Source organism: Empidonax traillii, unplaced genomic scaffold (assembly GCF_003031625.1).
Source record: "Empidonax traillii isolate 1590-97213 ecotype Southwest subspecies unplaced genomic scaffold, ASM303162v1 scaffold8:size5222938, whole genome shotgun sequence".
NCBI lineage: Eukaryota > Metazoa > Chordata > Aves > Passeriformes > Tyrannidae > Empidonax > Empidonax traillii.
The window spans coordinates 1884204-1905123 of record NW_020955201.1 but is presented as its reverse complement, the minus strand read 5'-3'; the positions used below and the strand labels follow the sequence as shown (position 1 = coordinate 1905123).

The 20920-nt window shown below is 37.3% G+C and overlaps 1 protein-coding gene across 1 annotated transcript in view; it reads right to left on the bottom strand.

Moving 5' to 3' along the window:
- The window catches only part of LHFPL2 (LHFPL tetraspan subfamily member 2), a 118045-nt gene that overhangs the window by 39119 nt on the left and 58006 nt on the right, over window positions 1–20920 (bottom strand). The window contains exon 2 of the mRNA XM_027882576.1: window positions 18274–18326. The gene's annotated coding sequence lies outside the window, so the exon portion shown is untranslated. The remainder of the gene's footprint in view (window positions 1–18273; window positions 18327–20920) is intronic.

Here is a 20920-nt window from a genome sequence, read left to right as displayed (position 1 = left end):
CTCCAGCCACTCTGTGCCCAGCCTGTAGCGCTGCAGGGGGTTGTTGTGGCCAAAGTGCAGGACCCGGCACTTGGCCTTGTTGAACTTCATCCCACTGGAGTCAGTCCATCTCTCCAGCCTATCCAGATCCCTCTGCAGAGCCCTCCTGCCTTCTGGCAGGTCAACACTCCCTCCCAGCTTGGCGTCATCTGCAAATTTGCTGACGATGGACTCAATCCCCTCATCTAAATCATCGATAAAGATGTTAAACAGGACTGGGCCCAGCACTGATCCCTGGGGGACACCACTGGTGACCGGCTGCCAGCTGGATGCAGCCCCATTCACCAGCACTCTCTGTGCCCGGCCCTCCAGTCAGTTCCTGACCCAGCACAGAGTGCCCCTGTCCAAGCCATGGGCTGCCAGCTTTTCCAGGAGTATATTATGGGAGACAAGTGTTTACACTGCAGAGTTAGCCTTCACCCCTCAAGTCTAATCATAATTTATACTGCCAGGCAGATTTTGTTAAAGCTTTTAGCACTATTTAGCCATGGAGATTGAAAATAGAATGCCAAAACAGAAAAAAAGCATTAATTGATGGAATATTCTATTACTTAAGCCACATGTTAAAGTCCTCTAATAGAAATCTGGTTTTAGTCACCCAGGCAAAAGACAGAAGTAAGCCCTTCCGGTCCTTTCACAGTGTAATAGAGACTGAGGAATCAATTTTGCAAAAAACCTTGAAAGAAATGAAAGGGTATGTGTTGGGTAGAGCTAATTGGTAAGAAGTATGCATAGTATATGACAACAGGGGAAACACTCTGGGGTGGGTTAAACTCCCATTTGATGCCAGAATTCCCAGGTTAATGTATTAGCATGCCCAAATAAAGTGAGATCCTAAGTGAAATCTAAAGTTTTCACAGTATATTTGGGATATTTTCTCATCCATTCACCTCATTCTCCTTAACAGAAGCCTCTGGCAGTAATACGAGAAGTACAACAGCCTTCCTTACTTTCATTTTTGTAATGCATACATAATTCACTTAGTAGCCTAAAAGAATATGCTTCTTTTTAAAACATTGTTACTTACATAATAAGCATACATGTGTGCCTGAGTTTTGTGCGCATAGCAATGAATCTCTGTTTTGCATGAATAAAGATTATAGAGTGCTACTTAGAAAAACCCCAAACCAACCACAAACCACCTTTTTTTAGAGAAAGGTTCTCCTTGCTATGAAGAGTTCTTGCAAGTTGAATTTCAATGCTTCTAATATCTGCTTGCTGAAAAACACTATTCACAAAGCTGGAAACAACCCATTATTCTTCAGCTGCAGCCATCAGCTAGAGCTGACAACTGCTTGAAACAAATTTGAAAATTATATTCAAAATTTATCCAATTCAGTCAGGAGTCACTGCACTGCTTGTGTTTGAGGATATAGAGAAGACTCTCTAATCCCACGGAGTTAAAAGCAAGTAACATATGAAAAATATGTAGAGTAGTTTGAAAAAAAATTCTTCTCTAGTGTAGTAAATTGTATCCAGCTATGTAATATATTATTAAGTGAAAATAACTTTTTAGTGGCCTTTTTAGCTCAACATTAGTTCACTCTGGCATAGTTGTCTCTCTTTAAAAAAGATAAATAACTGAGCTTCTCAGGTGTGGGTTGAATTGGTTTTCCTGTTCTGTTTCATTGCCATTTTAATATATATTTTTCAATTTCTGTCTAAATAGTTTCTTCCTATAGAGTTACAATATTAAGGAAAAAGAAAAGTACTTGTATTTACCCATCCCTTGCTTGTCACTCACCTCTCCCCCACAAAGTGCAATCTACAGGCTCTCAGTTAATCACTGTTGTTAGTATTATCCTAAGAGCAAAGGAAAACTTTTTATATCTTTTTAAGACAATCTTTTCGCAAGTCAAACATAATTCCTTACACAAAAAGCTGATGCCTCAAGTCAAATTTCTGTTTTAAGTAGGCATTATGCAAGCTTAATTTAAATATTCTTTATGCTGTTTTATGAGTTGATGAAAATCGCATCTGAAGCTCAGAAGTCAGTCCTGACAATAGGAAGAACTTGGCCATGTTCATCAAAATTTTAAATTCACCTCCTTCAATATGAAAACACTTTAACGGATAAACATTACATGAGAACACTTTAATGGATAAATAAAGCAGAAGAAGGCAGATCCAGTTGAGAGGTACTTAAAAAAACAGACCATATAACTCTCATCATAAACATCTGTAGGCCTGCATTGGACCTTGGTCTACCAGTATAATCATAAAATGGACCACTGAACCACAGTGGTAGCAAGACAAAACCAAGTAGTTAATGTTTTGCCAGTGCAAACCCTTAGCACTTTGTATCACAGATAGTAGTCACCTGTCTGATCGCTATCAACACATCTCTGCAACACATCCTTAGGACGAAGCAAACTTCCACTTCAAGATCCCCTCTCAAAGAGATCCTACATTAACTTCTAGAAAACCAGTAACTCTTTCTCAGTCTCTAAGCAAAGGTGTTATTTCTTTGTAATCATGTACCTTTTCCTCCAAACAAAAGCTCTGCTGCTTCTGGCAGACCTGACCTTTTGCAAAACTCATCATGTGAATGCTCTCAGGCTGGAGCAGCTGCAGAAGCTCACCTGTCACAGCTTGCCTGTCATACTTCCCTTTCACTGCTGAGATCCATAACATTTAGTTATATACACAAGAAGCAAATGTCTCCATTATGGCTGGCACTGGAAGAAAAAAGGAAAAATATGACAAACTGACGAGAAAAACAAGACAAATGGAGACAACATGTTAGCTTTATCTGAAGATGGGAGAACGTATGGTGAAAACAAAGCATTCAAGTGGATGAAATAAAGAAATATAGAGATACGAATGGCCTGGAAAAGATCATGAAGATAGCTCCTGTATATATGAGATGTAATCAACTAGCCCTACCAAGTTTTCAAATTTTTTTTTTTTTTTTAAATATAATCAGTGGGATTCTATGTTTGGGAACCACAACCTCACAGAATAATGCTCTGCATAACTGTTTTTCTTCTGTGTAAGTATTTGCATTGTGTTAGTGGTAGAGTAACCCATTCTCTTCCCTCCTAGGATTAAAGCATCACCACCAGTTACACATGAAATCATGGTTAACTGGAAACATCTGCTAAACCACTTGAATCTCTGCTGCTTTGTAATATCCACTAATAACTCAGAAGGATCATATCTTACATCTGCTTCTCTTCTCTTCTACATCAAAGTCTTAATAGATAGCTTGTCAGTGAAGATGTCATTGAAGCTAGGTCTTGAGGAGAGGCTCAGAAAGTCATCCTGTGGCTGCTGCAGATGTTTCCCTCTGTACAATTGCTAATCGCTGCCTGCTGAGTTTTAACATTTTTAGACGTAGGGTTTCCAGATGTCTCCTCCAAAATTAATACAAACAACCAGAAAGTTTACAGAAGTAAGATGATCTAAAAATTTCTCTTTCCTCATGATTCTTTTTTCTGATATCTGCAGAGGAATTGCACACAACAAAACAGATTAGCTGCCCTAACATAAACATGCACAGCAACAGCATAGCAAATAAAAGTGCTGCAGAAGGCCCCAGATCATCACTCCCATGTACTAGAGACAGCCCTTGACGCTCAGCAGCAATGGTCAAGCCACTAGGCTACATTGCCTCATTGCCTCCTCCTAGTGCCAAGCAGTCTGTTCATATGCTATCACCACATCAAAATGGGGAGCTAAGGCTTGGTCTGACATTAATGCCTATCACCTTCAAGCAGACATCATCTGTAAGGTCTGACAGCATAAATCAGATACAGAACTCAACACACTAAAATTCCGTGAAAATTCACCCTAGCATAAACCTGACCAACATTTTTGCTGTCCATCCTATCCTATGCTGCCATCAAGCAAACTCGCCTAGTTTACTTTCTGAAGAAGTCATTTGAACACAAAAGGGAAACTAAGACATGACTCACCCCCCCCAACTTTCAAATCATGTTTTATTAAAGAATGAAACCCTGCCAAGACCCTTTATCAAATACATCAAATATTTTCCCATTCCTATTGAAGAATGAATGTGTGCCTACTCTATTCTTAATTTTAAAAAGTATTAAAATAAACCCAAACAAAACAGGTTGTACTGAGGAATTCAGCTTCAATGTTTGCTGCATTTTATTCAAATGGTTTCCAAGGACTCAAATTGTTTCCAGCCAGGAACCCACAATGGCCTTTGATTATGATACAGGCATTTACTTTTCAGTGACAATTTTACAAAGATGTACACACACAAAACAGGTCCCATGCAATCTGTATTTACAGACTCTATTGCCTCCTGCCAGAAATTTTTCTTCTTCTTTAAATAAAGAACTACTGCTCTTCCTAATGGAATGAACATTCCTAAAGCCCTGGAAATCTAGCTGCAATTAGCTAATATAAATCAAACCACAATAATGAAGCACACAGACGACTCAGTTTTCTAAACAACATAGCAGAAATATTTTTTGGAAGTATTTCTAGCAATTTTTAGCATTCGTATGTGATATATTTTAGTCTGTCAAACAACTATTCTACCTTAAAAAAAGAATCCCCCCAAAACAAAACCCAACCGAAAAAATACATAAAATAAAGCAAAACAACAACAAAATCCCTATGTACTACAGATAAAAGACATTTATTTCTCTATATGAGAAGCAGAAATCATTCTAACTTTCCTCCATCACAAGAGTTAATCACCTCAAACACAGACAAGACTTTCAAGATCTTGACCTTATATTAGTGAACAAGGACACACCTCAGGGCTTTCAGCTGAAATGTGGCCAGTTACTTTTTTGTTCACTGCTTCAGTGCAAACAAATCCATCTTTAGTTTGTGCCAGCAATTCCAGCTATGTCTGTAGTACAGGCCTGTGAAAAATACTGATTTCATAAAGTTTCAGGTTTTCAGAAAGTTCACAGAAAACTCCTCAACAGCTTGAGATCAGGCAGTGTCAGCTGAGAGATAGCAAGTTGAAACAATTGCAAACTATTCTGGAGGATATACTAAGTTAGAGATTCAATGAAAGCACATTTCGAAAGAGTCTTGGCACAATATCCTTTTCCAAACAAGCATGGTGTACCTACTATTGAGCAACATTCAGATTGTTGCTATAGAAGCTTATCCATCAGCCTCTCATCTGCTCAGTACCTATTTTCCTTCCCTTTTTGAACTACAAGTTATCTTTAAAATGTGAGGACAGCAGTAAGACTTCAAACCTGAGACCACAGACTCTGCCAAGAACTAATGTTTTCTTATTAATCCTGGGTTAAGAAAAAACAACAAAGCCATTGCTCACTTTCAGGAAGAACATCTTTTAACTTACAGATCACACTTCACTGTTCCCTCTCTAGTCATACAACATTACAGAATAAAAATTAGTGCTCTCACTAAAGGGACAAGTACCTTCTTTTTAGAGAAAGCATTACAGATTGTCTCTCAGATCTAAAATTAATGTTTGAATACTAATTATTTTTTAAAACTTATAAATGTCAGCTTAGAACAACAGAGAACTTCACAAAGCAACCCTGCATTTCAAAGGCGGTAACTATGGGTAAACAAAATATGGTGCTAGAATACTGCACTGACAGAAGCTACATAATTTATAGTTTCTACAACACTGTGAGCTCTGGAGGATATTCCTGCAATGGCTGAAAAGGAGCAGAAGTTAAGCAACACTGAATGCTTTTCTCTGAATACTGCTGCAGGAAGGCTTTCCACTCAGAAAAAAAAGGGCTGGAATCTGCTCTTTATTCACTAGTATTCAATAGGCTGAACACAACTTACCAAATGTCTCAGTGATTTAGTATCCCAAGTTTTCCTTTTTTTCTTCTGCAAAACCACAACTCCCCTTAGCCTTTTGTGCTTCAGAAAGGACAAGTGCCTGTGAAGGATTGCTCTGCACCAAAAGAGTAATTGTTCTGCCTTGGAACAAAAAGGCACAATTCAATTTACCTTTTGAAAGGAGCAAATAGGCAATTCTGATCAGTTATAACTAACAGATGTAACTACTAACTAGTACTAGATAACATTAATGCTAACATTTAAGAATTAAAGGTGGTAATAATGATCTGCGACAATGCTTCTTATTTTTTTTAAATTATAAAGGCAGGATGTTAATCAGCATAGTCATCAACCCTTATTGTGTAAGCCATCATGTGCAAGTCATCAAAATGCTTCAGTAACTGGAAAACTCAGTCTAGATCTTTATCAAGTGATGATCAGAATAATAAGATCACAAAGACTTGTGCATCCATTCCATTAAAATAATGTGTTCCTTACTACAGTATGTACTTCATCGCAATACAGCAAACCAACTCCATTCCATCACTCCTAAATAACTTTCCCATGGCAAAAACATCTATTCTGTTGTAATAAATTTAGATCAAATAATAAATGTTTTACTCAACAGAGTTTGTTCTATGTCATAGAAATATCAGACATAAGGCTTTGAGAGACAGATTTTGAATCTGGCAAGGTCTTTTCCTTCTTCCTCAAATCAAAGAATTCAAACAATTTTTGTTCCAAAAATAATTAGGACAATGACAAAAGGCCCAATGTTTTATGTACATTCCTGTCTCTTACTCTCTTCTTCTTAAAAACTTTTAAAATGTCCATGGCTAATATTTGGTACATTACTCTCTGTGATTTATAGACTCTAGAGGTGACAAAAATGCCTCAAATATAACGAGGAGAAAGAAACAAAGCTACATGGTAGTGCTCTGGGAACAACCTTTTTGCAGGATTTTTCAAATAATATGCCAAATTCTGTGAAGTTTTAAATGAGCCTCTTAGCGTGAGTGTGTTTCAGTGTGTTTCAACATATACTCCACTGTTAAAGGTGTAGTCACTGCTCACTGAAGCAACAAGACTTTTTCACCCACCTTCAGTGAACACTGGACAGATGTGTACCTGTGTTACTACAGATATGGAGATACCCTTCCTTGTTCAAACTTAATTGCATGCACACAAATATCATAGGAATAGCTCTTGAAAAAGCCACAGCTGTTTCTCATTGCAAGGATTAAATCCAGGTGGATCACGTAACAACTCTTACAGTTGTGCTGATAATTCCAAGTTTGAACATCACCAACATTTTAAAAATGTCTTAAAAAAACTGGGTGGATTAGGCCACCCTGCTTGGAAAATCTGACAAAATACATAACTTCATATAATTCTCACTGATTTAGGCATGCTGCAAATTGCTGGACCTGTACAATAGACACTGCATCATTGCACCCTTTGCCAGTCAGGAAACAGGGCTAACACACACAAACAGCTGAGCATATGGAACTGATCTACAGGTTAAACTCAAATGGAAAATGGTCTTGTTTTCTTTCCATCTTGGTGTCTGCTATTCTGACTTCTGTTTCTCGTGCATAGGATTGTAAATATTCATATGAATATTGAAAGCCCAGCTTTATGGGCCTATTTTGGAAAGCAATCCTGTTATTAAACACATTATATTTTATAATACATTAGCTTCCAATGAATCAAATGTAAAGTTCCATTCATATTATTTAATATACTATGTTTAGCGAATATGAAGTCAAAATTTATATAGTCCCTTAGTGAAGTATGGGCATAATTACTTAAATCAATACTTGCTATTTCATCAGCTGGCACAGAAAACAAAGTTCCATTCTCAAAACACCACTGCACAGTTCCCAGTGTTATTAATTTTGTTTTTAATTAGCATGGATAATACCACAAAAATATGCTGTTAGGTGAATCTACAAGCATGATCCTGTAAAGAAATGTGCAACTATAGCTGATACCTCTCAAAACTAAGAGAGCTCAGATGATTTCCAGCCTTTGTGATTTTATCACGAGTGTTTTCCTTGAGTCATACATTTAGGAGCCTCGGCCATGGTGTCCATAATTACATTGTACAATGTCATTACTGTGGTGAGGGGAGAGGAATCTGCTATTATACATTTATGCATCAAGTAACTAAGCACACAGATGACACCCTTGGTAACATGACAGACTATTTGGTATCAGATTTTGTTGCAACAAAAGCAAGAGATAGCTACAGAGGTGTTTTTGATCTGTTAATGATAATTTCTGAGTGACAGTGCTCTAAAATCCACATACATGAATTCCAAAGTGTCATCTTCGCTGTGTACTCTCCTTAAGGAGAGAACTCCCATTTTTTACCTTTCAGAGAAAAACAACTACTTATTTATTGGACAGCTTATGATAGCAATGGCATGACATTCCACCCACATATAGGCTGGAACAAGTCAAAAACTGCAGGAACATGGATGAAGCTAAATTGTCAGGGGATTTTTTCTTTTGGGTTTTTTTTTTCTTCCTTTATCAACCCAGTAATATTAATGAGAAAACAACACTGGCTGGGCCTCTGTTGCTAAAAGCTGTTACTCTGTTCTATAATTTCAAGATCATTCAAATGCGACTCGAAATGCATGTAAGAATCAACACTATCTAAATCAGAAATCAGACAGTGAGAGGGAAAGCATATAAGTCTCATAGTATAAACATGGTTACATATTTTAAAATTCAGCTCCTCTGAATATCCTTAAAACTCTTTGTAAGTTTCTGAAAAGCAAGTGCCATAAACACAATGCCTTTCAATATTCACATAAACATCTGTAAATCCTAACCACCGTTGAGAGCAGATACTGCTATTCAGCACTGATCAAAAAGTTTAAATCAGTAGAGGAATAGGAAAAGAAAAAAAAATTCTGTCCTTATCTCCCACCCATGGCACCCACGGCCTCAAACCCAGACACGCGGTGTCCACAAGCCCTTACACAAGGCTTCTCAAATTACTGCTTCCCATTAAGACCTGAAACTGGCTCCCTTTAACATCTGTTAATCTAATTGGTTCCTATGAGCCCGTAACAATTAAACCTGTTGTTGCAAGGAGCAATAGAGAAAGGGGATTTATATATCCACAGCTGGGCTCTTAGCAGAACAAATGGACTGCACTTGACTCAATGGCTCTCACCAAAATCCAGTTATAAAGCTGTGAGAACAAGCCCCAGATGAAGGCAATGGCTTCAGCTACTGGGCTGAGCTCAATGCTCTTTTTAGCTCCTCCGTCAAAATAGCAGTCATAAAGGGGGACCCTGGTTGCTGAACTTTTCTAGTCATCAAACCTAACAATCCTGGTGAAAGGTATGACTGGCAAATACGGATTGAAGAACTGTGTAAACAGAATTTTAGCATCATGTGCTATGATGACAATTTGTAAACAGAATTTTAGCATCATGTGCTATGATGACAATTTGTAAACAGAATTTTAGCATCATGTGCTATGATGACAATTTGTAGTTGGCCTGTAATAACAAGGGGAAAAAAAAGTGGAATCAAAGTCCCTGTTTAGATTCAAAATATTTTCACAAAAAGGGAAGTAATGCAACAGCTGAGCAAACTGAGCTCTTTACTTAAGCAAAACACTTCATGAGATTTCAAGTAGAAGTAACTCCTTTTTTTTTTTCCCTTAAGAAAAAGTGAAAATGGAACAAAACAATAGCCAGCTCAGTATCAGACTTGGCCCCTTTTCTGCAGACACTCAAGGACAGTGCTCTGTGTTCTCACAGTAAACTTCCTTTAGAAGGAATTTTCATACACCTAAGCAATGCGAATAAGTGCTTGCAGAGCAGGAACTGTAATATCCTCAGTATCATCAGCCTACAGTGTTAAGGAAAGGAATTAAGACTTTATCACAAGTTTTGTAGATATCTAAGTCCAAACATCACACACTGAGAGAGTAAGCCCTGCAGTTTTCTTTCAGTGCACCAGATAATTAACAGCTAATTTTTCCTCTTTTCTACAGTCTAGTTTCAGAACGACTTAATGAAACACCTCTCAAAATGGTTTTGCTCTGTGTTCTCTGCTATACTTTCTACCGCAGTATTACACCCAAAGAAGCTGGGCAGAATGTTGTACTAAGGTGACACCACCACAACCTTCAGACGTTCCTCAGAATGTCTTGCAATAGTCTAACAGATAATGTGGCTCACACTTCGACACCTGAGAGTTTACTAGCTCCTGTCTTAGGGTGTGGGAGGAACAACAAGTGTTATTTACTTTGTGGGAGCCAGAGAATTAATAGCTTTCAACCTTTGCTTCTTTAAGACCTCTCTAGTCACTATCTTTTATTTTTTTAACTGCTTTGTTTGTTATTCATCCCTTTCTTAATATGTTCCTCTAATTTTGACCAACCTTTGTGAAATTCCACAAAGGCAACTTTTAAAACAGAAATGTTTTTAACAGAGAAACTGAAACTCAGTACTCATAAATGAAAGCAGAAACTTTTCATTTTTCCAGAGTATTACTGAAGGTCTATAGATTTAAAAATCCTTTTATTTTTTTCCCTTTCTGGATGTTTTCTTAGACCATCACAACTACAGACACTTAAGATATTCCATAACATCAGCCAAGAATTTATCAGTTAATTCTTTTCTCTGACAACTGCAATACACTTCAAAATCTTAATTACACTTTATAATGATTTCTAATAAAACTCAGGCAACATTAGAAGGTTATTCAGTATGCAGAGGTATTTGACACTCTAACAGGTAAAATTATTAGCAGTGTGCCAATGCAACCAGGTTTCTTCTAAGGATGCCCAAATACCTGGAAACACACACAACTCATAAGAGACTTTCCATAGGTATAAAACTTTCAGTTCTGCCTCAAGACACATTTTAAAAAAACCCCATAGCAATCTTTCAGACTGTTGCAAAACGCTAAAAAATATGATTTTGCACAGCTAATCCTAATTCCCATCTTATCATTGTTAGCTGAGTACCATCTTAAAACAGAAGTGATGAATTTTTGAAATAATTTGGTGAAATGTAGAACAAATTAAAATGTGCTATTACTATTCATAGATTTCCTTTAATAACAGAGAACTATGCACACAGATTGGTGATTAAAAGAAGTAAAAATAAATAGGATAAAGTCTTTCCTACTTAAGAGCCATGGCATCTGGTCAATTTTCTTCTGATTCACCTAAATATTCTACATGCAGAAAAAGCATCTATATTTCACAAGCATTAGTATGCTAGGAGTACCTCTGAGGTAGAATCCCTCCAGCTGCCAGGAAAACAGTCATTAAAAAAAGAAAAATTCAGTAACAAAGAAGAATATCCATGAGTGGATAGACTGGTGAGAATGCCAGGAAGGCAGCCCAAGAAAATGCTTTTATTTCATGGAGTATAATGTTGTCTTGACACATGTGCATGCAAGAGTACTTTATTATCATACTTCTAACAGATTTGACAGTTTCAGGAAGGAATATGAATAGTAGCCAATTTCAAGAGAGAAATATGCTCAACACAGTCTGGAAAACCAGTTGGATTTTAAGGGATGTTTTTAACCTCCCTAGTATAGAATTTCTTTTTGTTCTTTCAGCTTCAACTTTTCCTATACATGAAAAAAAGTTATCTGTAGGGAAGGATTTTTTTCCTCATTTAATAAAATCCATAAATCTTCAGCGACTATAAATTTTTTCTTTGTCTACTGCATTGAATTTTACCCCCAAAGGAATCTTTATGAAAATATTTATTTTCCTGTATGATTTCTGTAAAAGGTGGATTTAAAAATCATCCAGTAAAGGATAATGGCAATCTTCTACCAGCTAGACAAAACTACTTTGCTTTAAAGAAAAAAAAAAATTAGAAGAGATAAAAATTGCTAAGTTGCCTATATTTAGTATAGCTTTTCTCTGGGTTTTTACCAATATGTCACCAGAATACCATTCTAATAATTCAGAAAAATAAGATACTAATTTAAAAGGCATTTTTCATGGGCATCTTGAAATATTTTAGGAGATACTCACCTCTGGGTCAGATATGTTACCTCATCTCCTCCCATCCATTCCTTCCATTGCATTGAAAGTCAGTAATATCCTCTTACTGCTGTTTACTCCGTGTGCCAAGTCGTGCATTACCTTCCAGTGTTCTATAACCAGACCAAGGGAAGCACTGCACCTATGCAGAACTGCAGCGCATGATCAGACCACTGCACTCCACTGTCAGGGATTCCTGATTACATATATTAGTAGATATCCTTGATTAAGTCATATCTATTATCTCAAGCTGATTTAAAAATCAGTGCAATAGGGATTTTGGTGTTTCTCTGGTATTCAAAAAAAGTTCAGCCAGAAACCTTTGCTCACCAAGCTGGCCAGTTTTCAGTTCATAACTCTCATTAAATGCTTTTACCATGGTCTGCCAGCATAAATTATTGGGAAAAAATACTTTGTATTCTTATAGTACAATTCTACAATGTATTTAAACACACAGGTTTGAACAGCCTTCAATAGGTTATTTGCAAGCTTGCTTAGAGGCTGTAACACCTCCCTCCATTTAATAGCTTTGGAAAACAGTCTGACAGCTTCAATAGCTTAAGCTAGACAGGGCCAGAAGGACATTGGAGAATTCCTCTATGGGACTTTGAGTTAAAAGGGTAAGATAGCCTCAAGAAAAGCCAAAGGGACTATTTATTTCAAGCAGTTCAGTTCCACTTGGTGATAAAGTTCTTGGCTTCGCCACTGGGCTCTGAGCACTGATCTACTTCCTGCATGTCAGTCACAGCCAGGGAGGAAAGAGGGTTTCAGTGATAATATTGGTGACTCCTGACCATCGGTCCTTCTCAATCTATACAGATTTCTTCTTTCACTGACAGCTTCTTTTTAAGCATATCTCTTTTCCCAGACATTATGATGCCCCCATTTCTAAGAAATCATTTCCATGCGTAAGTCTAACACATCTGCTTATCTTCAGACACGTGTAGAGTATGGAACTCACAGATCACGCACCTTTGAAACAAGTGAGTGTGCTCTAGTACGTGGCAGAAAAAAGGGGGGAAAAAAAGAAAGGTAAAACATAGTCTATTTAGCACACCTGAAAACGAGCTCACGCTCTTTTTAGTTCCAACAGCTGCCTATAATGGAAAAAATGAAGATTGGCTGTTGCCAAAGAAGTGGGCAGTAAGAAATAACAGATGTGAAATTTCAGCAACATCATTGCCTAGGTCAGTTGTAGAGACAGTTTGAGAGCCAAGGTCCCTGTTGGGCTGCTGTGTTCTCAGAGACACACTTGCTTTTTTTCCTGCTGAACCGTTGTTCCTCTTGCTTGGCTGAATTTACTGGACAACCTCACCCACGAATGCAATTGACAGGAAATATTCATGTTCTCATAAGCATGTACGAGCTGTGTGCAAAGGCTCTTCAGTTAGTCACTAAATTTCCCAAAATCATTTTAACATTTCACTTCTCCCCTCCTTGGTCCTGCTGACCCCTCTTTATTTCATAGAAACCTATAGTGAATGGGGAAGAAAACACAGGTCCTTCAACATGAGATCTTATTACATGAGGCTCACAAAGAAAGTAAGATCAAAGAAACCAATATAATCTGTTGTATACATTTTTTTAAGAGAAAGGGCAGTGGTTGAAAAATGCCCTTCAAAGAGTCAACTCCAATTACATAAGTCATTTTCAAAGATAAATCAAGTCTCCTGACAGAGTTTAAAGGGGAAATTATGAATTCGAGGTTTATAGAAAGTATCACATCAAGAGGTAGTTCTCAGCTAAATTTACAAGATTAGGTGGACTTCAATTTCAATTAAAATTAAATAAAAGTTATATTTAGCATGAGAAATTGCCTTGAAATTATAATGTGGATCGCAAAGATGACTGTTACCTGAGGGGGAAAAAAACAAACAAACAATAAAAAAGCTCTATTAGAAAAAAATACTTTCAGTGAAGAACATCTAATATTGGCAACTAATATCAGCAGAAGTGAAGCTGGGCTGTCAAATCCATTGCAAGACATTCTTCTGCTGTGTTCAAAATCTGGTTGTAAAATACAGATCTTAATAAGCCTAGGTTTCCATGCTATGTCTCATCTGGTATATTTATTACCTGTTGCTGAAAGAAACAGTACTACTCTCCCCACCTAATTCCAGCTGCTTATTACATCTCTGTCCCTTTTGTTACATCTAGTAATTTCTCAGCCGCAGGACAAGCCAAGCCAGCATAGTTATCTGGTTTAGTTTTCCTTCCCAGGCAGTTAGGTTCTATTTTTTTCTGAATTAGCTGCTTACCTTGAACTCACTTTGGGACTAGGGGCTGATGCAAGAGGGAAAGAACAGGCTAAAGTGATACTGTCCCTTTTGGCATCAGCCTGCAGCTGTGCAAGACCAGATGCACCATTAAACAAGGCTCTGAAAAGTATTACTTGTTTTCTTCTTGTAGAACAAATATTCAAGTGTTTTCAGAATTCCATGTCACATGGCGAGCTCCTGAGAGCTAATCAGACACCCGGCAAGTAACAACAGTAATGCTATAGCAACTGAAGGAATCCTCAAACACAGTGACATGAACTGAGATGCAGTGCCTGGGCAAAAGGCCTTGCAATCCAAGCTGACAAAAAGAGTAAGAAATTAAGTTTCCTAATATCAGTTAGCAGGTTAAGAACAGAGGTAGAAGTTGAAAGCAGGAGTCAGGACAGGCAGTTCTATCTGCTACACCACATTTCTTCCTGTAGCTGCAACTGCTATTTAGTCATTGCTTGTGGCATGGCATCTCCACATCAGGAACTGCGCGAAGTTCCAGAAATAATAACATTAAAATTAACCATTGTTTTTTATACTCCATAAGCAAATTATCAGTTCAATGTGGTTTACTGCATCTGAAAGTTTCCAGTGCCTTCCCAAGGAAAGAACTTGAAACCGTAGTATTTTTCTGACTCAGTAACTTGTCCTTTCTTTTCTCTAAGGACAGAAAAAAGGAAAGAAATTGAAAAAAGTCCACTGCTATTGTTTCTATTAAATAGAAGTGGGGTGAAATTTGATTAGTACTTTAAAATCGCCTTGGAATTCTATAAAGAAGGAGTAGGGAAATATAAATTATATGAAAAATAAAAACAAAAAGGCAAAGCACAGACACAGAAAAGAGATCATCCTAAAGAGGAAAAGCAGTAGAAGTATACAAATTCCTATTTACTCTGGCTGTTAACAAAACGTAAAACCAGGAATACTGGTCACACCTCTATTTTTCAATTCCAGAGGTAAAAACCCACCCTGACTCTGTTCCCTTATGTACATAGTACAAAACTGGACTAATATAAACAGTCATATATCCCAAACCAAACACAAAATCCAAAAATCTACCCCTGTCCCTATCTGTATTCTGCTGTAAACTATGTGGATTTAACAGAGACTCGATTTGCCTCAAAACTATTACCAAATTTTCTATTTCCATCTAAAGTATGGCATGACTTTATCAGAAACACAGAATATAATTCTATGTCACAAAGTTACCATCAAGAGGCAAAGTTCAGCATATAGATAACAGCTAGAAAAATCTTGAGCAAACCATGGCATTCCTTCTTCTGAAGATTATCACAAGGCAAGAAAAGACCTTTCAAAAGGCACTCTGCTTGCTTTCCCTCACCTTGGTTTCTCCCAGTTGCTCCCAAGGCCAGAAGCATAACCCTCATCCTCCAGTGCCAACTAGGACCCTATCCAGGAAAGTCAGGTAAGTATTACCTGAAGAGGAACAGGACTAGCTAGTCAGGTAAGTATTACCTGAAGAGGAACAGGACTAGCTAGTCAAAACATTTATTTTCAGGTGACACAGAAGAATATTTATCACATTATTGCACCTTTGTATCAACTCTTTCAACATTACTAGCAAGTGGCTGATGAAACTTCAGCTATTAAAAGAGGGGATCAAACCTCCAGATCTTCAGAGACAAGTCTCACAGTCAGCCATCAGAGTCCTGAGGCTAACATTCTCCAAACACCTGCTGTTTTCCAGAAATATTCAACACCAGTACCTGCTTTTGCTAAGGCATCTCACTGGAGCGTGGATCACTATCAGCTATGATATGCAATTCCTAGAAGGATCTTAACCCCTCTGCACTAAGCAATCAATTCTTGGTTAGTAGCACTATATGGAAAACGAAAATAACTGGTCCTTTTTTGCCTAATGCAATATCATAGTCTATCTTTCATGTTTATTAGAAAAGGCATTATAAGCTTCTATCCTACTCGTATTGCAACAAAAGGAGCACACATGCAAGTCAGCAAGTATATGAATGTTCTTATAATTATTGAAACACTGGGGAGAAAAAGAAGAGGAAAGAGTAGGCAAAATACCAAAGATTTCTTTAAGAGATTGTCAGAAGGTAACTTGATCCTTTAAATTTTTATCGTTGTTCTCTATTTCTTGCTTCCAGTTACAATTTTATTAATTCTTTAACTGAAACTGAAGTGATGATTTTTAGGGAATGAAGTGCTTAGATATTTTCAAATGTTCCCCCAAGACAAATTATGCAATGCCTTTGAAGAAAACCCAGACAACTAGCCTTTCTTGTGCTCATTCGCACATCTGCAGAGAAACTATATTATTTACATATTTTGTTATGCAGAAAAAGTTGTAATTTCATTTTTTTTCAACATATTTAGATCGGCATAGAACTAACCTTATTCACTGTGCAATTTTACCAATCACCACCACACTTAACTCTCTACATTGGCTTCCCACCTGCTGCTGCTGCGGTAGGTTGCTCAAGTTGTTGTTTAAGTTAGCTTCACCTTAATGCATGTGCTAGTGTTTCTTCTATATTACTAAGCACTACGGGACTCCCTTCTTAACTGGTCTGAGGCATACTGTCATAAAATAAGTTACATTATCTGCAACACTACCCAAGAATCAATTTTAAATTAGTAAGTCTCTTTAATTCTTAACTATCCACTTCTTAAACAGCATCAAACTTGAAAGAAAGAATACCTATATTTTTTGTTGAATAAAGATACATAAACTGTCTATGATGCTTTCATTCCACTTGTGTACTAATGACACCACGAACACAGCATTTTAGTCCTGACAATTGTCACACAGGAGGATAGGGACATAGGGGTAGATAAACAGTAGACAAAAAGGAATTATCAAAACTAACTGACAAATTCACTTAAAATTCACTTATATGCTTTTCCTGGCAAAATACAGGCACAAATAGAAAGGACATAGTAAATACAGAACTACACAAGTGGAAATATTCTAAACTGATAAATTCCTTCAGTGTTTTAACTAAATGGTATTTTTAGAAATGAAGAACAAGTTTGATTTTCAGAGGTCACAAAATCAAAAAATAATCAAAACAAGTCAAGGGTTACTCACTGCATTGATCACCTAAGTCAACAGCACATAGAATCAAATACATAGGTGCTAAAAATTTATACTTGCTGCCAATAGCACTGAAATCAAATGAGATCCCTTAAAATGAATATGAATTTTTTCACATAAACTGGCTCTACTATGGAAACCAGAGAAACAGAAATATTACATTATTCCAAATACCTATGTCTTGGCAAGAAAATGCAGTTGCTTTTTGAAAGTATAATTATTCTCTTCTTCCATCAGCCTCTTCTCCCAGGTAGCTAGTGACAGAACAAGAGGAAGTTCAGGTTGGATATCAAGAAGAATTTTTTCATTGAAAGGGTGGTTAAGCATTGGAACAGACTGCCCAGGGAGGTGGTGGAGTTACCACCCCCGAAGTGTTCAAGAATTGATTGAACATGGCGTTTGGTGCCATAGTTTAGTTGACATGATGGGTGTTCAGTCAAAGGTTGGACTCAATGATCTTGGAGGTCTTTTCCTACCTTAATGATTCTATTATTCTATTGTATTCAATGATTATTAAATACAATTAGGAGTTGTTGAGTTTATCTGTGCCTGTGTAAGGCTCTCCTTGCCACCCTATATCTACAGATAAGGAAGCAAAAACAATATATTTATAAATGCATCACAAAAGTCACTTTTTAAAGTATTTGAAATTTTTAAAGTTCTTCCTTATATCCTTCCTCCACTCTTCTCTAGTCAAAACAGTGCATAATTAGCACATAAGAAGCAAAACCTCAACAATAAGCATAGGAAATCAAGAAAATTATCTAACTTTAAAAAGAACACTCCAGTTTTTAATGCAATGGGTCATGTCACCACTTCAACAAGTAGAGAGTGAGCTGATGTACCTGAAATATTTTCTCTAAGTCAGGATGGTGTGGGGAGGAAGCTTCACTTGCCAAAAACAATCACTGAGACTACATCCCATTCTTCTTAAAATCTGTGAATGCTCTTCAAAAGAACGTGGTGCTCAGAAGAAAATATTCAAAAGCCATAACCTACTGCAATCCTCCATCCTTCAAGCAGCAGTCAAACTTCACAGTCAGTCAGCATGTGAAAACACAGATAATATAATCTGTATTTCATTTACTTACCATTGTTCCAAGTCCCTAGGTCCTGGTCAACCACTTCAGATGCCTGGCAACACCTAGAGAAATAATTGATGTAAAATGTAAGAAAGGTACAGAGCCAAAAATATGAAAACAATATTTATGATTAGTATTGGTGGCTGGAATGGTAAAACTTTGCTTCTAAGAGATTATATGCACATGAGTAATATTTCGCCACCAGGACACTTCTGCTTATCTAGAAAAGCAGCATTCTAGACATCACTCCAACCACTAAGGAGCTAAGAAAAACCACAAACCGCGGGCTTGAGGAGAGCAGACTTTGGCCTCTTTAGAGATCCATTTAGTGAAGTACTATGGGCTGTACCCATGGTACAGAGAAGTACCCAAGAAAACTCACTACTATTCAAGGATCACCTCCTCCAAGCTCAGAAGCAATACATCCTAACAAGAAAGTCAGGCAGAAATGCTAGGAAACCTGCATGGGTGAACAAGGAACTCCTTGACAGACACAAACAAAAGGAAACCCTGGAAGCAAGGACAGGAAGAATACAGACGAACTATCTGAGTAGCTGTGAATCACGTTACAAAAGCTAAAGCTCTGATAGAATTAAACCTGGCCGGGGACATCAAGGGCAACAAGAAAAGCTTCTATAGGTATTTCAGTCATAAAAGGAAGACTAGGGAAAATGTGGGCCTTCGAAAATTAAACGGGAGATGTAGTGACCCAGGATATGGAGAAGGCAGATGTATTCTATGACATTTTTGCCTCAGTCTTCACCAGCAAGTGCTCCAGCCACACTGCCTGAAGTGCAGAAGGCTAAGACAAGGAACTACTGAAGAGGGCCCAGTGAAGGACTACAGGTATCATCACAGAACCACAGAATATCCTGAGTTGGAAGGAATCCACAAAGATCATTAAGCCCTACTCTTGGCTCTGCACAGGTCAACCTGAAGAATCACACCACGTACCTGAGAGCACTGTCCAAACAGAGCTGGGGGTCTAGACAGAAAGTGGGCTAAACATGGAGCAAGGCAGAAAGGAGGGTCAAGAATATCCTGGAGTACATCTACAGGCTCAGATCCCACTAATAAGCTAGTATTTGCCTTTAGTCATCAATCCAGGAATACGCATCTGGAGCAGGAAATCCAGTTTTGGATCCCCAGTACCAAAAAGTAATAAATTAAGGTGATAAAAGCAAGATAAAGTTGATTCAATGCTAAATACAGGATTTCCCACAGTAATAACAAATCCTTCATTTTTATACATTCATCAAGACATGAACCACCTCCTCTTACATAAAAGAACAAAGTGAGTCAGAAAGTCAGTGTACTGTAAGAAAGAGAGATAATCTGGCGTTGGTGAAGATGCTTTAACAACAGAAAAGATGGTGCAGGACTTCTAACAAAGTGTGCTGTTGAGGACAGATGAAAGTGTATTAGGAGCACTGCAAAGTCAAGCCCAGCTTAAAATAGCCTCTAAATTTCTGGCACATATAATATTACTCCAAAAAAACCCCAAACAAACCAACAAAAAGAACTCACCAAAAAAACCCAAACCAAACCAAAACAAAAAAACAAACAATCAAAAAAAACCCCAAACACCCACACCAAAAAAAACCCAAAAACACAAAACACAAAACCCCAAAAAAACCAAAACAAAAAACAACAAAAAAACCACACACACAAAAACCAAAACAAAACAAAAACTAAACAAAACAAAACCAAAAAACCCTACATTTACTTGACCAACTAGCTGTGATTACTCCAACTTTTCTGTCTCAAAAAGTTCTTATGGCAATGGAAACAGAGCAGTGTTAGCAGAGACAGAGACTACTTTCAAAAACAAAAAAGGCCAAATTGTTTTCTTAAAACTCAAGTACCAAAAAATGAAGGATCAATTTCAAGTATGTGTAAATAAATCTAATTGTCTGAGCAATCCAGTAAGTGGTGCTTTTAAGGAAAACCTCCTTGCTTGTAGTCTGGGCTCCCTAAGAAAGAGAAGCACAGGCTGGGTAAGCCAGGAACAGCCCACAGCTGAAGCTGTAGAAAAGCGTTCTCTCACAGAGAAATCCACCTGCCAAAGGCACAGCAATGATCTTCACCTGCACACAAGAAACTAAAAACAAACAAACAAACAAAAAATTAAAATTTAAGAAAGAGAGCATGTATTATATTAAAAAAAGTCTTCTTTTTACCACCATATTTGTGACCAAACTAACAAGAAGAAACTCTATGTGCCTTCCCCATTCCACCATCAATAGGCAGTGTGCACTTCCTGTATGCTGCAGACGGCCAAATCCTTTCAAACAAATTAGAATGAAAAAACCACATGTATGCTCTCATTCTTTCTCTCAGGAACTCTTACAAATTTTGCAATAGCTCAGATGGATTTCTACAACACTTGGCAAAAATACAGCAAATCTGTTTCTTTCTTTCTTTCTTTCTACTCAACTAGCAGTAAATTTGGTTGCATCAGCCCTACCCCTCAAAGAAAAAGTGAAAACATTACATTCTTCAGTTTTAGCTCCTTTCTCATTTGCAGGGGAAAAACGTTTTAGTATAATCCATGGAGAAGGAGTCACTATACCAAGCAGAGCCATTGATTTCAAGTTTGTTGTTTTGTTTTGTTTTTTTTTTTTTTTTTTTTTTTTTTTTTTTTTTTTTTTTTTTT